The sequence below is a fragment of the Terrapene carolina genome, unplaced genomic scaffold, assembly GCF_002925995.2.
Source record: "Terrapene carolina triunguis isolate 2854851 unplaced genomic scaffold, T_m_triunguis-2.0 Scaffold236, whole genome shotgun sequence".
Taxonomy (NCBI): Eukaryota; Metazoa; Chordata; order Testudines; family Emydidae; genus Terrapene; species Terrapene triunguis.
Window position 1 is genome coordinate 16304732 of NW_020664587.1, and position 13844 is coordinate 16318575.

The 13844-nt window shown below is 39.8% G+C and overlaps 1 protein-coding gene across 3 annotated transcripts in view; it reads left to right on the forward strand.

Moving 5' to 3' along the window:
* The window catches only part of THRAP3 (thyroid hormone receptor associated protein 3), a 67616-nt gene that overhangs the window by 1177 nt on the left and 52595 nt on the right, over positions 1-13844 (forward strand). For 2 of the 3 annotated variants that reach the window (XM_024202922.2, XM_024202921.3), the window contains exon 2: positions 8815-8895. The exons of the other annotated variant lie outside the window; for it this stretch is intronic. The gene's annotated coding sequence lies outside the window, so the exon portion shown is untranslated. The remainder of the gene's footprint in view (positions 1-8814; positions 8896-13844) is intronic. 3 annotated transcript variants of the gene reach the window in all.

The window sequence follows — 13844 nt, forward strand, 5'->3', positions numbered from 1 at the left end:
TCTGCAACCTGACACCTCTCATCCCCCCCCCACCCCCAGCCTGTTTACTGGGTTGTGATAGGCTATCAACATTTATAAATTGGTCCTGAGTCCAAAAAGGTTGAGAAACTACTTTTCTAGAAGATCTGTCTCCCTTTGCGTATATTCCTCCAAATCCCTGAAGATAATATTTAGTCAGTGCCAATGTTATTAAAATGTTAAATTATTTAACAGGTATACTCCAGTATAGTCTGAAGGCCACAACCAGGTTGTGCTAGTCACTGTATGAACATCTGATAAAGGACTCCTGGTGACATGGATGTGAAATGCTGTGTATTCCACTTCCAGTCCCTTGAGAAAATGGGGTTCCTCAGAATAATTTAGTAACCTATTGTTTAGAGAGACAAGGTGGGCGAGGTAATATCTTTTATTGGACCAACTGCCGTTGGTGAGAGAGACAAGCTTTCAAGCTACACAGAGCTCTTCCTTTGGTTTTCTGTGTAGCTTGAAAGCTTTTTCTCACCAACAGCAGTTGGTTCCAGTAAAAGATACTACCTCACCCACTTCGTGTCTCTAATATAATATTTATCCTTTGACTTTTCCCCGCCATGTTTACAAGTTAAGGATCTATAAAACTGCAGAGAATGTGGTGGTTGCATTGGAATTTTACTGTAAATGACACTATTTTGTTGCAAGTCTCATAATCATACTCATACCTTCTGTACAGGAGGACTAAAATGGACTAGATTTTTATCTAAGACCATCTAGGTCACTTTTTGATAAACTGGAAGAGACATTGCTTGCTTTGCCCAAAGACTAAATCTGCTCCCCTTCTGGACATTGTTATTCAAGGTGTGAAATGAGCTAGAACACTAAGATGGATTCTCCAGCAGTGCAGTATGTTGTCACTAGGCTGTCTGACTATCCAGCTTCTAAATCATTGGTTTTTGCTTTTAGAAATGGCAAAGTTTTACTTCATAATGACTATTAGGATTATTTTGGGAAACGTATTTAATGTAACCTGTAAAAATATAAGACAAGCTGGAGTCCTGTGTAACTGGGCTCACTCATGTAATTTAGACCTGGAACTTGATGCTCCTCAAAGCTGAGGCCAGTACCTTTACCCTTCATCTAAATATAATAAATGATATATATTTAACCCATTCCTAAGTGACAAGTGCCTAATATGGACTTTATCACTCTTGCCATCTGCTAAGCCTCTTAGTGTTCCCTTAAGTTGAAGGTGATATGACCACCACTCTGCTGGGCAAGCTCAGAAGGAATGCTGCTCTGAATATGGCAGGTACTGAAGATTCATGCCACCTCAGTGAATCTTTCTTATGGGGTATTTGTTTGCTTTATGGGCCCAGATAACTTTATAGGCTCAGGAGCATGAGGTTTGCAACTGCTTTGTATAGCATCATTTCTCACTAGACTTCTGCTGGGATAGGAGACAGATATTCCAACATGAATCTTCTGATAACCCCCAGGAAAACTGTGTTTCTACTCAGAGAGAAACATTATGGGCAAACTCACTGAATAGAACAAGGAGCAAAGTACTTTGCGACATAATAGATTATGAGACTACAACAGTTTGCCCACTTCATAAAACTGACCAACTTGTGCCAGTGCCAAGACACGACAGTGATGGGTGCTGTATGCTAACGTAGATAATTAAAAGCAGGGAGAGAGTCCTCTGCCTCACTTTGTATCTGCTTCAGTCTTTGTGGAAGTGCCAAAACAGAGTGCTTGTTGGAGTGAACATTGAGTCACAACAGCAGATGCAATGCCTATGCTCTTCTTATGTGCTTTTCCTCACATTATTGTTTGGCAAAGGCAGTTACTTTTTTTTCTGGCACCAAAATCAGGGAGCTAGTGTGCATGCTTATGGTGATAACCGTAATATATGTACCTAGTAAGACAGTAGGTACATTATAGTGTTAAGGCATGCTGTGTATAGCCATCTCATTAGTCAGATGCTGGTATTAGGAGAGGGCTTCTGTTTGTCCTATCTGTTGCTATGAATTCTGACCCTCTTTGCAGTCCAGGAAAAGGATGTATTTCTCAACAGTTGGCTTGTAAATCTTAGGCCTTCAGAATTTGCTGAAGGAATCTGATTCCTTCTTTTTGTGACCATCTAAGTGCTTAAATATCACAATGAAAGGCACCTTAGCGATATCTGAGATAGAACAGGCAAGAACTAATCCACTGGCAGAAAGCAAAGCAGTGTGAGGAAAGGGCTGAGTAATGAGCGGCATTGTCACCTGCTCTGATATAAGGTCAATTGGAAAGGCATATGAAGCAAGATAGTTATTCTGGAGAGTCATGTAAAATGTATGTTTTTGAGGCACAGAATAGCTCAAGGAGTTTCCAGTGCCTTGCCATAGTTCAGCTTTTCTTGGAATCTGTATTTCCTCCTGTTCCAGCATATCTACAGTAGTACAAAAAATAGTGCTGGTCTCTCTTTTTCCAGGTACAGAAGACACTATGCTGAAAGCCAAGGGGGAAAAAGTTGTCTCAAAAAGTTTTGGAGAGTGCCATTATAGACACTGTTGGTTATGAGACTATTATCTCAAACCAGAGGGACTAGTGACCTTGGTCAATTTTTGAAACATATTGATAGTTTTAACATCTTGAGTCACTGTATTTATTTATCTCTTAACAAATCTTTTCCGATCCTTTAAGATTAAGAACGTGTCATTAACTTAGGAGGAGTAATTCTCCCTGCACTGAAGGGAGAATGTTCTACAGCTCTGGACTAATAGTGGTGGTATTATATAGCTCTGTCTTCATCCTGGGTTTCTCTCTGCAGGAGGAGGAAACGTGATTGTTCCACAGCAGTGCTGTACAGCATGTAGTAAACAGTGAAGATGCAGAAGGTCTTATCACATGCTAATGGAAAAACCCAAGCTGGCGTGCCTGGGCAGCCAAAGTGATTTCCTGGTAGCCTTGGGTGTACACCTTATGGGAAGGAATAGCAGGCGTGAGGAATGGGTAATAGCTGTTCTGAAGGCAGAATGACAGTGCAGAAACATTTTGCCAAGCGCGCTCTCTCTCTCTCTCTCTTCCTGTTCATAGCCCTGTGTTTTTATTCACCATCCAACTCTCTGCAAGGAGACCAAATCTTATCTTGTAAATATGGGCTCATATCACTCCCCATCTAGTGCCTTTTTAAAATATTTGATGCCTAATGTGCTCCTGAGCTATCTGGTAGTCAGTGGCTGGCTGTGCATTGGCAACCATTAGGTACAAGTTCTAATTTATGTGCAGGGTGGATAAAAATCAATGATTTAAAAAAAAAAATCTGATTTTTTTTATTTAAATCAGATTTTTTTGATAAAATGCTTTTTGAGGAAAAAACCTATCTAAAGAGTTTTAATTAAGATACATTATAGCTCAAAGATATCTCATCATGGAATTGGGATTATAAATTCTAATTCTATAGTAGGAGACAATATATTCATGTAATTTTTAAGAAAAGTTTTGTAAATGAGTTCCAATAGTTCAGGAATTAGGGACCCAATCTTAAAGGGTTCCAGGGGCTTCTGTATAGATTATTTAGGTTAATCTTTCTATCTACCCAATGAGGCTCAGTGCTCAGTCTAGAAGATGCCATCAGAGATGCTTAGTTTTGCAGTTCCCAAACTGGATTTGTGTCTTCGGAGATACTATGCTTCTTAACAGCAAAAATGCTTTTAAATAAATAAATAATATATAGAGGTGAGAAATAACAGACCTCAACCCTATTGTCTTCTGCAAATTTGTGTACACAAGAGTCAATCCCTTACCTCTCTCTCAAAGTGCAAAGTTTCAAAAAGTTCAATGAATAGAAGATTGTTGGGGGCGGAATAGATCTGGACAAAGAGAAGAAGTCTGGAGATAAATGTCAGAAGGGAGGGTGATAAAAGTGAAACTGAGCAGCATATTCCAGAAGTTTTGAGGTCTTTCTGAGTGTAGCCTTCATTGATTTGAGATCTACCATACCATTCTCTCACTAGAAGGGAAAACCTATAATGGCAGCAGGCCGTAAAAGAGACCCAGTTTTGGAATAAGAACCATTCAAGAAATATATGTTTGATGATGATGCTTTAAAGAAAGCCACACCAGTGAACTGGTGGAAATCACTTAAGCACTTGGATTCAGAGACTGTTGAAGTGATAATCTCACTTTTAACAGCAGTAGCTTCTGCCGGTATAGAAAGAATATTTTCTTCCTTTGGACTAATTCATTCCAAATTGAGAAATCGTTTGGGACCTGAAAAAGCAGGAGAGCTTGTTTTTCTTTTCCAGATTATGAACAAACAGGAAAATGAAGGTGAAGGTGACTGAGTTAGCTGAAGAAGCCAATATTTAATTTTCTCATGTTGACCTGGCTGATAGTTGATTTAACTTTTGTGTCTGTTTTGTTTTTTTTAAAATATTTCATTTAACTATTTTAGTTAAAAACAATTTTAACAAAAACAAACCTGATTTTAAAAAACTTTAATGTTGACATTCAAAAATTGATATGCTTGTTTTGTTAAAATATTATATGTTTGCAGTTGAAGAAAAAAATCCAGAATACATAACGTTGTTGTTTTAGTTAAATAAAACAATTTAAATGTCTGTCTGGTGATGTTCTCCTCCTAATACAGCATGGTAAGCAAATCCTCCAAATATTAATGATTAACCTGTTGAATTGGAGATTGTTCATCTCCCAATGACTTCATAAATATCTGCTTCAGTTACCTTTGGTAAATGAAATAACCAAACAATAACTCATTTTCTGATATAGCTGTAAAACTAATCTGAAAAGTTTTCAAAATAAATCACTTAAAAATGTATAGTGTGTACCTTCTAAAAATGAAACCTACATCCATCTCTGACTTGTGAAGAATATGTATTAAGGTTATAACAACCAACAAGAATGCACTTTTATGTAGAAATCCATGATTAAATCGAGTCTTCCTGACTAGTGATTTAAATCAAATCCACCCTGCTTACGTGTGGCCAAACTTGGTGCTCTGTACTTTACTCAAGTGGTTGTAGAAGTCCTGTCTATGATCATGCTGAGATATGCTTTGCAATTTCTGCTCATCTTACCTTTGAAATCACCCTCATCTCTAAATTACTTTACCTGCCCTATGTTTCTGCCCTGTCCTGGACAAGCCCCAGGGTATTGTGGCAACCCTTTCTTGGATAACAAGCATTGTGTAGAAGGAGGATTGCTTGAGTAGTGTGTGAGGCGTTGTCCTTGAGCTGTATGCACTGTCAGTTTTGGGTGCTTGAGACTCAAATTTAAACATGCCTGATGGCAGCCTTGCCTATATGGTGAAGCAGGCCCCTTGCTAATTTTTTTAATTTGAATTGCTTTAGTGGAGCTGTTCTGTGATGTGGGTGTTTCTAAATGAAATGTGATTAGCCTGTATTATAGTGCTTTAGTACCACTCAGTTTGGCCCAAAGGCTGTTGAGGCTTATCAGCATAATCGAGCTTGGTTAATTCAAATAGTTTTGCAAATTCCATTTTAAAATCAAGCAATCAGCCTTTCAGGTTAAATTAGAGCTGTGTTCTGAATGTTTATTACCAGTTAGGTGTTTTGAAATTTGGTAGCCAGATAAAGAAGTGGATGTCCTTTAATTGTGGTCAGACTCTCAAGGATGTTAGTAGAAAACAAAATGGATTGAGTGAAATTTGCCATCTCATAAAGCAGGTGCAACTCCACTAAAGTCAATGGAGTTGCACCCGTTCACATCAAGAGATTTCATTTTATGTAGCGTAAAAGAAAGTATGCTGTTGGAGGCCATGTAAGCATCTAGGTGTACAGATGAAGTCTGAGGGTGGTTTTGGTCATGGCATTCCTTGTCCACTCACACTACCAGCTGTGTAAAATAATAGTGGCCAGTTGCTGGATTTTCAGCTCTTCTGGTTTTGTCTTTACAGAATGGCGGTTTGGCTTGTTAGAACTTAATAATTGTTTAAGCAGCCGCATATCCTTAATGCTTGTCCATAGCTAGAAAAGTTAGGTTACTTTGAGCTGTATTTAATACCTGTGTGTGCAGATAATAGTTGCCTGGTACAGAAAATGTGTGAGGTCATCTGACTCTTTTGTTTCAACATTAGTTATGATGGTGACAGGGAGGGTTGTTGCATGTATGCGAGAGAATATTTTTGCTTTACATTTATATAGACTAGTGTAGGTCTGCTGGCATTGACAAATGTATCTGAGGCCGTGGCTACACTCGAAACTTCAAAGCGCGGCCGCAGGAGCGCTCCCGCAGCAGCGCTTTGAAGTGCGAATGTGGTCGCGCGCCAGTGCTGGGAGAGAGCTCTCCCAGTGCTGCAGGTACTCCACCTCCACGAGGGGATTAGCTTACAGCGCTGGCTTACAGCGCTGGCAGCGCAGCTCCCAGCGCTGGGGCACTGTTTACACTGGCGCTTTACAGCGCTGTAATTTGCTGTGCTCAGGGGGGTGTTTTTTCACATCCCTGAGCGAGAAAGTTGCAGCGCTGTAAAGCACCAGTGTAGAGATAGATTTAATAGCAGTAGGTTTCAAAAGGTACTGTGACTCGCTGGAAAATATTTGGAAGATAACTGTTTGCAGTGTCTCATGAGTTAATTGTAGCCATTACAGCCATGGTGGCACTCCTTGCGATCAGTATGTGTGTGTCCTTCAAACATACTGCACACTTGGAGACATATTGCTAGAGTCCTTCCTTCAGCAAAGATAGACCGACTGGTTTCAGCACTCAGCAGCCGTGTGTGGGGTGATTTTAGAAGCTGGCCTGTACATTTTGATGGCAGATCCCTGAATGGACCACATTTAAGTGCCTACAGCAGCTCATCTTGGCCTACTCTGTTCTGTTAGTCTCTGAAGTGGTGGCTGGAGAGAAATATCTGCCATTTTGAAGGTTCTCTGGGTGACTACTTCAGTCTAACTCCCTGGGTCTCTTATGCTGGGAGAGGTCTTTCTGCATTCTGTCCTTTGGTGAAGAGCATTATTGCATCTGAAAAAGTGGGGCAGGGTAATGAAGGTGATCACTGCTACTAGCCGTGAGAAAGCTTTGAATTTCTACTTTTTTCACTTCGTAATATTGGAGCTATAAACAGTGATAACAACATGGGATTACTTTTTCACTGGCATGTTTGCATGGTTTCACTCCATGGTAACGGGAAGCTGCTGTTTTATAGAACACAGTGGCAATTCAGAGAACACTAAAGTACTGGGTAGTGATGGGCGGAGCACATTAATCTCAGTGAGACATTTGATTTTTTTTTTCAGTAGTCTTTCACTGGCATTTTCTTTTCTGTAAAGATGAACAGGTTCAGAAAAATTCAAGCCTCTTCAAACATGAGAATATGCAGGCTGCGTAGCAAATAATTTATGGTGCACTGACCGTTCTGGGCAGCGTCAGTAGAGCCATGTAACTTTATCCTAGACTGATGCAGCATTGTGAAGGGATGACTGGCAGTTGCTGGGATTGTTCTCTGGAATACCTTCTTCTGAGAACGAACTTCCATTCTGGCTTCCCCATGTAATGAGTCGTGTGTGTGTGTGGTTTTTCCAATTAGGCTTGTGTACCAGCTAGTAGCGTACATTTTGATTTCAGCTCTTATAGCTGTCTGCATGTATGCTAGGATCTTATTTTCAGTTCTCTGCCGTGGATAATTTGCATAGTCCATTATCAGGTTTCAACGTTGTATAGTTTCACGGCCATATAAAAGGATATTAACTGGTACCTGATGTGTGGGAAATTTGTAAATTATTTTCACTATAATAATGATCGCCCTGCACTTTTCATTACAACAGCCCTGGTGTACTGTCACACCACATCCCTCCATACACAGTGCACTATTGCTGTACATGGAAGAGGGAAATATTTGTGTTCTGGTAGTCCCTGTAGGCCCCGACCAAGGTTGAGGGCCCCCTTATGCAAGGCTGTACAAACATAGAAAACAGGGCCATGAAGATAAGGGCCTAAATGATAAGACAAACAAACAGAAACTGACAACAAACAACTTGGCAGACATTACCATGCAGTTTCTCTTCACTTGTCACTCCATAAGCCTTTTTCACCCATCCTCCCTCCCTCAGTTCAGCTACTAGTCAATCTCCTTCTCAGCCCTTATTCAACCCAAGTGCCCTCCTTCATCCCTGCCCACTCCATATATGACACTTGGCCTCTCTCTGGTTGTAATTAATAAAGTAAAATAAAAAAATGTCTCCTGGCCATTTCAAAGGGGCCTCACTACTTCTGGGGAGGGGGGGATGTACAGAGGACCCACCTGGTCTCTCCCTGCCCCCACATGTCAGCTGGTAGCTCTGGCTCCCAGCCACTTTGATCATTCCTTTGTTATTTATGGTGGTAATGTGGCTATAAGAGGGGAGCTGTAGTTTCCAGAGACAGCCAGGGTGTGTGTCAAACTTGTTCTCATTTGTATTTCACTTCAGTTTCTGCTGTGAGAAGGGCAACAAACTACTAATCTTAGTGAATAAGCCCCTCGGTTTCGTACTGTGAACATGGAAGCATTGCTTTTTTGCTCCTTGCTTCTCATGTTTAAATTCTGTCCCCAAGAGAACTAGATCTGTTATTAAGAGAACCAATTCCTATTTGTGTGCAACAAATATAAAATACATTGGCAACTAACTTAATTTATTATTTATTGTTTGTATAGTGTCATAGTTGTGATCACTTGCTGACTTAAGGCTTTAACTACTTTGCTGATGCAATTGAATATTTGAAACTTTTTGGTACTTTGTGGGGAGGAGTGCAGGGGAGAATGATTAAACTCAGTAGTCTATCTTTCTTATCCCAGTAAACCTACATGCTTGCTGATACATGATTTCTTTTGTTTAGAAACTGGGGGAGAGTTTAACCATTTGCGACAAAGACCAGGTGTTTAAGAGCTAAGGACCACAGTTAATAGACTTGCACAAGGTATGTAAATACAGTCTTGTGTTTGGTCAGTTTTCAAATGTAACATGTTTGCAAATAATATGTGCACTTAAAAGGTATGATAAGGGGTGTGGAACTGATACCAGAACCTCACTGAAGGCAAAAGCAAGCAAACCATTAATGTAAATAATCATTTTGAATAGGTAGAACTTTGGAGAGTCCTTCATGGCCAGTTTAGATAATGTGAATATCTCACTGCCTGAAATGGGACAACTTGGGTATTTTAAATCATCACTACATGGAAGTTACAATTGTTCTTCTGTTAGAGGGAATAAAAATTAACTGCAAACACTATTCCTATCTTCTCTACTCATTGAGGCTATCACACCAATAAGGAAATAATCTCTTGACAGCTGGGTTGGCAATTTCCAAGGAAAAGCTAGTTTAGGACAAGACGCTGGTAAATACCAGATTAAACCTGCCTTAAACTGGGAAAAATAATTGCGTCAGTGTCCAGCAAGTTCAGCAGGCATACAGCAAATCTTTTCAAACTATGGTTACGTCCATTCAAAACTGAGGAATAGGCTTGGCCTATCCACTGCATCAGAGTTGGTCTTCTGCTACAGAATGCTGCATGGACAAATGGATCTGGCCTGGTATCTGCAACTCTGCGTGCTTCTGATTGCTTAATGCTGCAACTCTGCATTATTGTTGTTGAATGTTTTTTGTCTTTTGTTTATATAATACTGAAATAAGAATCATGATGTGTATAATTTCCTTGAGAAAATACCGAACCAGAATATATGCAGACATTCCAGTGTTCAGTATTATACTTACATATATTACATAATATTTACGGTAATATTACACCCTGTGCAGTTTTATTTTTTATTTGTACAACCCTAAATTAATCTGTGTATCAACTGCTTTATGTAATCACAATTTGAGTTTATAACTAAAGCTAAGTGTAATGTGATGTGTATTAATGAAACAGTTTTTTAAATAGAAAATGCCTTAAACTGGTACTAACTAGATTTTCCAGGGGTGGAAGAGACCATGTGTTTCTTGGTAAAAAACACCTCTGGTAAATACCATGCCATCCTTGCTTGACAGCCTCTGCTGCATTGCCATTCAATGATCCTGTTATCCCTCTTGCCTTCTTGATTCTGAACTAAGTAAACAAACTAACAAACAAAACTCTCAAAAATTGACATCTTAATTAAGAGTTGTTTCCTGTTTTCTGAGTCAGAGTGATAGATGCCCTGTAAATATCTAAAATAAAAGATAGATACAGATACATGTATATGTACACAGTTCTTGTAAAAAACATCTCTGATTTCTTTTCCTCCTTCTGCTAGTCCTAGGCTTGGTCTACACTAAACCCCCAAATCGAACTAAGGTACGCAACTTCAGCTACGTGAATAACGTAGCTGAAGTTCGAAGTACCTTAGTTCGAACTTACCTCGGTCCACACGCGGCAGGCAGGCTCCCCCGTCGACTCCGCGGTACTCCTCTCGTCTAGCTGGAGTACCGCAGTCGACGGCGAGCACTTCCTGGTTCGACTTATCGTGTCCAGACAAGACGCGATAAGTCGAACCCAGAACTTCGATTGCCAGCCGCCGAACTAGCGGCTGAGTGTAGACATACCCCTAGAGAGCTAGTACACCTTTGGGAGAGTGACCTGGAGTCTGTCTTGGCTCATGCATCATCCACTGAATTATACTAAGTTCCAGATGCAGATAATTTTTATCACTGGTGTCTATGCATGAGCCAGAAAGAACTCATCTTGACTCTGAAACACTATAACCCTGGAGCAGCACATGGAACTGCGCAATCTCATTTTTAGGCAGTCACTTTTGAGAATACAAGAGCACTTCGATGGATTGAAGCAGTGGGCTGAAAGAGAGTTGCAGCAAGAAAGTTATCAGCAAATGTGTCCCTTCTTTCGCTATTAGAGTGGGTTTTATAAAGAGTGCTGTAAAATAGTAGCGGGACAGTGTCTGGAGTGGGGTCAGTTTTCCTCTAGTCAAGGAGGGTGGGAAATGAAGTACGTAAAAATGTAATAAATGACCTATATTCTAGAACAGCAGTGCTGCAATCTAGCAAAACATGAGTATGGTATATTCTGTGGTGATAGGCCATAATCTTAAATATGTAGTATAGGACTACATCATGAAAAGATAATCAGTGCACAGTTCAGAGCAACTGCACCTCTGTTTTTACCCCCTGTGGTCCACCAAGGGCACCCACTCTAGCATCCTGGCTCCTCAGACATCACCTCTTTTGAGTTGAGACCTGCGTGACCCTCCCTCCTGACTGGGGTTTTTCCATGCTGCACAGTTCCCAGCCTTTGCTATGAGATCCCCATGTAGCCAGCTGCCTAAATTGACCAGCCTCTGTGCTTTGCTTTCTCTCCAAAGGCTATAATGCTAGCAGTTACAAGTTACCACACAGCCCTTTAAGGAAGCATGTTTATTCTTAAGGGGGCAACATTTCAGAGAAAACATATTAAAACCAATAAAAGAACCTACACACATGCTAAAAACCTTACCAGAGGTAACTCCAGATCCAACCTTGGGCTCTAGTAGGTGTCAGTCCTTCAAAACCTGTAACTGGATTTTCCCCATGGCTACAAATTCATAGCTGTCTGATTCAGAACCAGAACAACTGTGAATAGTTCAGTCTTTCCTTTATACATTTTGGGCCTTTGATCTTGGTCTCATGTAACGGATGATCAGCAAGCAATAACCCCTCAGGAGGGAGCTTCAAAAGGCTTGCGTTTTGCATAACCGAAGATGGGCAATTTGCATTAACCTCTCCTCAGACTTCCCAAGGTAATCCATTTTCACACATATTGTCCCAAGTCAGTTCTTGTTTGGTACATTTTCCATATATTCCTTTGAACCCTCAGGTCTCACTTCTGTCACATGTCCCCATCTTAAGAGGTTATATACAATCCCAGACCACAATAATAAATAAACCATTTAATACAAGTGATCCCAAAGATACTTAAACTTATCCTTGGAAGACCTTACTGAAATATCACAGGGAATTGCCATATCTGTCACAATCTAAAATCATTTTGTTTTTCTGCTGGGAAGGGTGGGAGTTAAAGTCAAGGTTCAAATAAGCAATCAAAACACTTCTTGGGAATAAACATCTGATCTGGTTTTGCAGCTTGTCAATAAAAGCTGTCCAGGTTCATAGTAGGCTAAATGTCTAAAGGGTCTTAATTATTCAATATTGGCTGTAATTGTTCATGTTATGCATCAGAAAAGACCCCAAAGGGACTGGGATTCAGTTGTTTTTAGCATTACTCACTATTTCTTTGGAAACATGACTTCCAAAGTTTTGCATGTAAAGTTGTGCAGTTTTAATGAGGTAAATGAGATTAGTATGTGGAGTCTGCTGGTTTCCAGACTACACTGGAATTAGTGACGTGTGGGGGTTGGAAACTTCATTGGCAGGCACACAATTTATTCTTTGGCTACATAGAAAGTAGCACAATAACTTGAATTATGCATATGAATCTGATCTTCCTTTCTATGAACTGATTGGTGAGTAGTTTTGTTATGCAAAGCAAGGGGGATCTTTTTGGAGCATTTCCTGCTCCTTTTGTGGGGTGTGAAAATCTAAACAGGATTAATGGATCTCCAACTGCTTCCACAAATGCACAAGTCACTAACAGCTACTCAATATTAGCAGGACATCACTATGAGGAAACTATCATTAGTTTTGAAATGAGAAATTTTGGTGGGTGTTCTCATTCATTCACCTCTGTTCCTTTGCGTGCATTTGAAAAAAAAAAAAGTCATGTCTGCAAAATCCATTTTTTCTCCGTATTTTGTGGAAACTTTTCGTTTGTTCATTTTTACTATTGTAACAGAAAATCCAGGTCTCCAGCTTCTTATTACAAATATCCAAATGTTCTGGATACCCGATCAAGGTTTTCTGTTGGATGTAATTGGCATGTTTGGGATCCAGATTATTTAATGACTTTAATGGAAGTCTAAGGCTTCTTACTCCGTGTGATTTATAAATTCAGTTTAGTAGTAAAGTAACTAGCACCAGAGTTGGAGACATTGATTAATTTATAGCTAGTGGAATTATTTGGAAATCTAATATTTCTGATTAGTTCATTTGTTCTGTTTGGAAAAGTGCTTTGACCTGGAGCCATAATGTCTTGCTATCGAGTATTTTGGTCTTCAGTCACATACATAGTTTGATTTATGTCAATAGTATTGGAGAATTTCAGCAATCCAGACTATAGAAAAGTATATCTGGGAATACTAGAAAAGCAAACACTCATCAGATAAATATCACCCAGGGCGGTGTTTTGGGTTCCCCCCCCTAGAAAGTAAAATGTCTTGCAGATTGTCAATTCATACTGTGGAGAGGTTATATTTAAACCCTACTTCTCTATGGTTGCACTGCTGAATATCTATGCCAGGAGACTAAAATACAGAATGCAACTTGAAACCAGGTTTTCCAAGAAAATGAAAGATGGATCAAGGAATACAATCAAGCTTTTTGCTTCAGTAGAGACACTTGCATCAAACAGCCAATCTTTCCTTCATATCAGAGATGGGGAAAACTGCAAAAAGTTCCCAGTTCCTAGATTGCATGAATCCACCATGACTCTTGGTAAATTTTTCTAATGGGTAATTACCCTCTCTCAAAAATTTACACTTTATTTCGAGTCTGAATTTCTCTAGCTTCAACTTCCAGCCATTGGATCCTGTTTTACCTTTCGCTGCTAGATTGAAGAACCCATTATCAAATATTTGTTCCCCACATAGGTATTTATAGACTGGAATCAAGTCACTCCTTAACCTTCTTTGTTAAGCTAAATAGATTGGGCTCCTTGCGTCTGGCATGTTTTTTAATCCTTTAATCCATTCTCGTGGTTCTTCTCTGAACCCTCTCCAGTTTATCAACCCCATTCTTGAATTGTGGATACTAGAACTGGGCATAGTATTCCAGCAACAGTC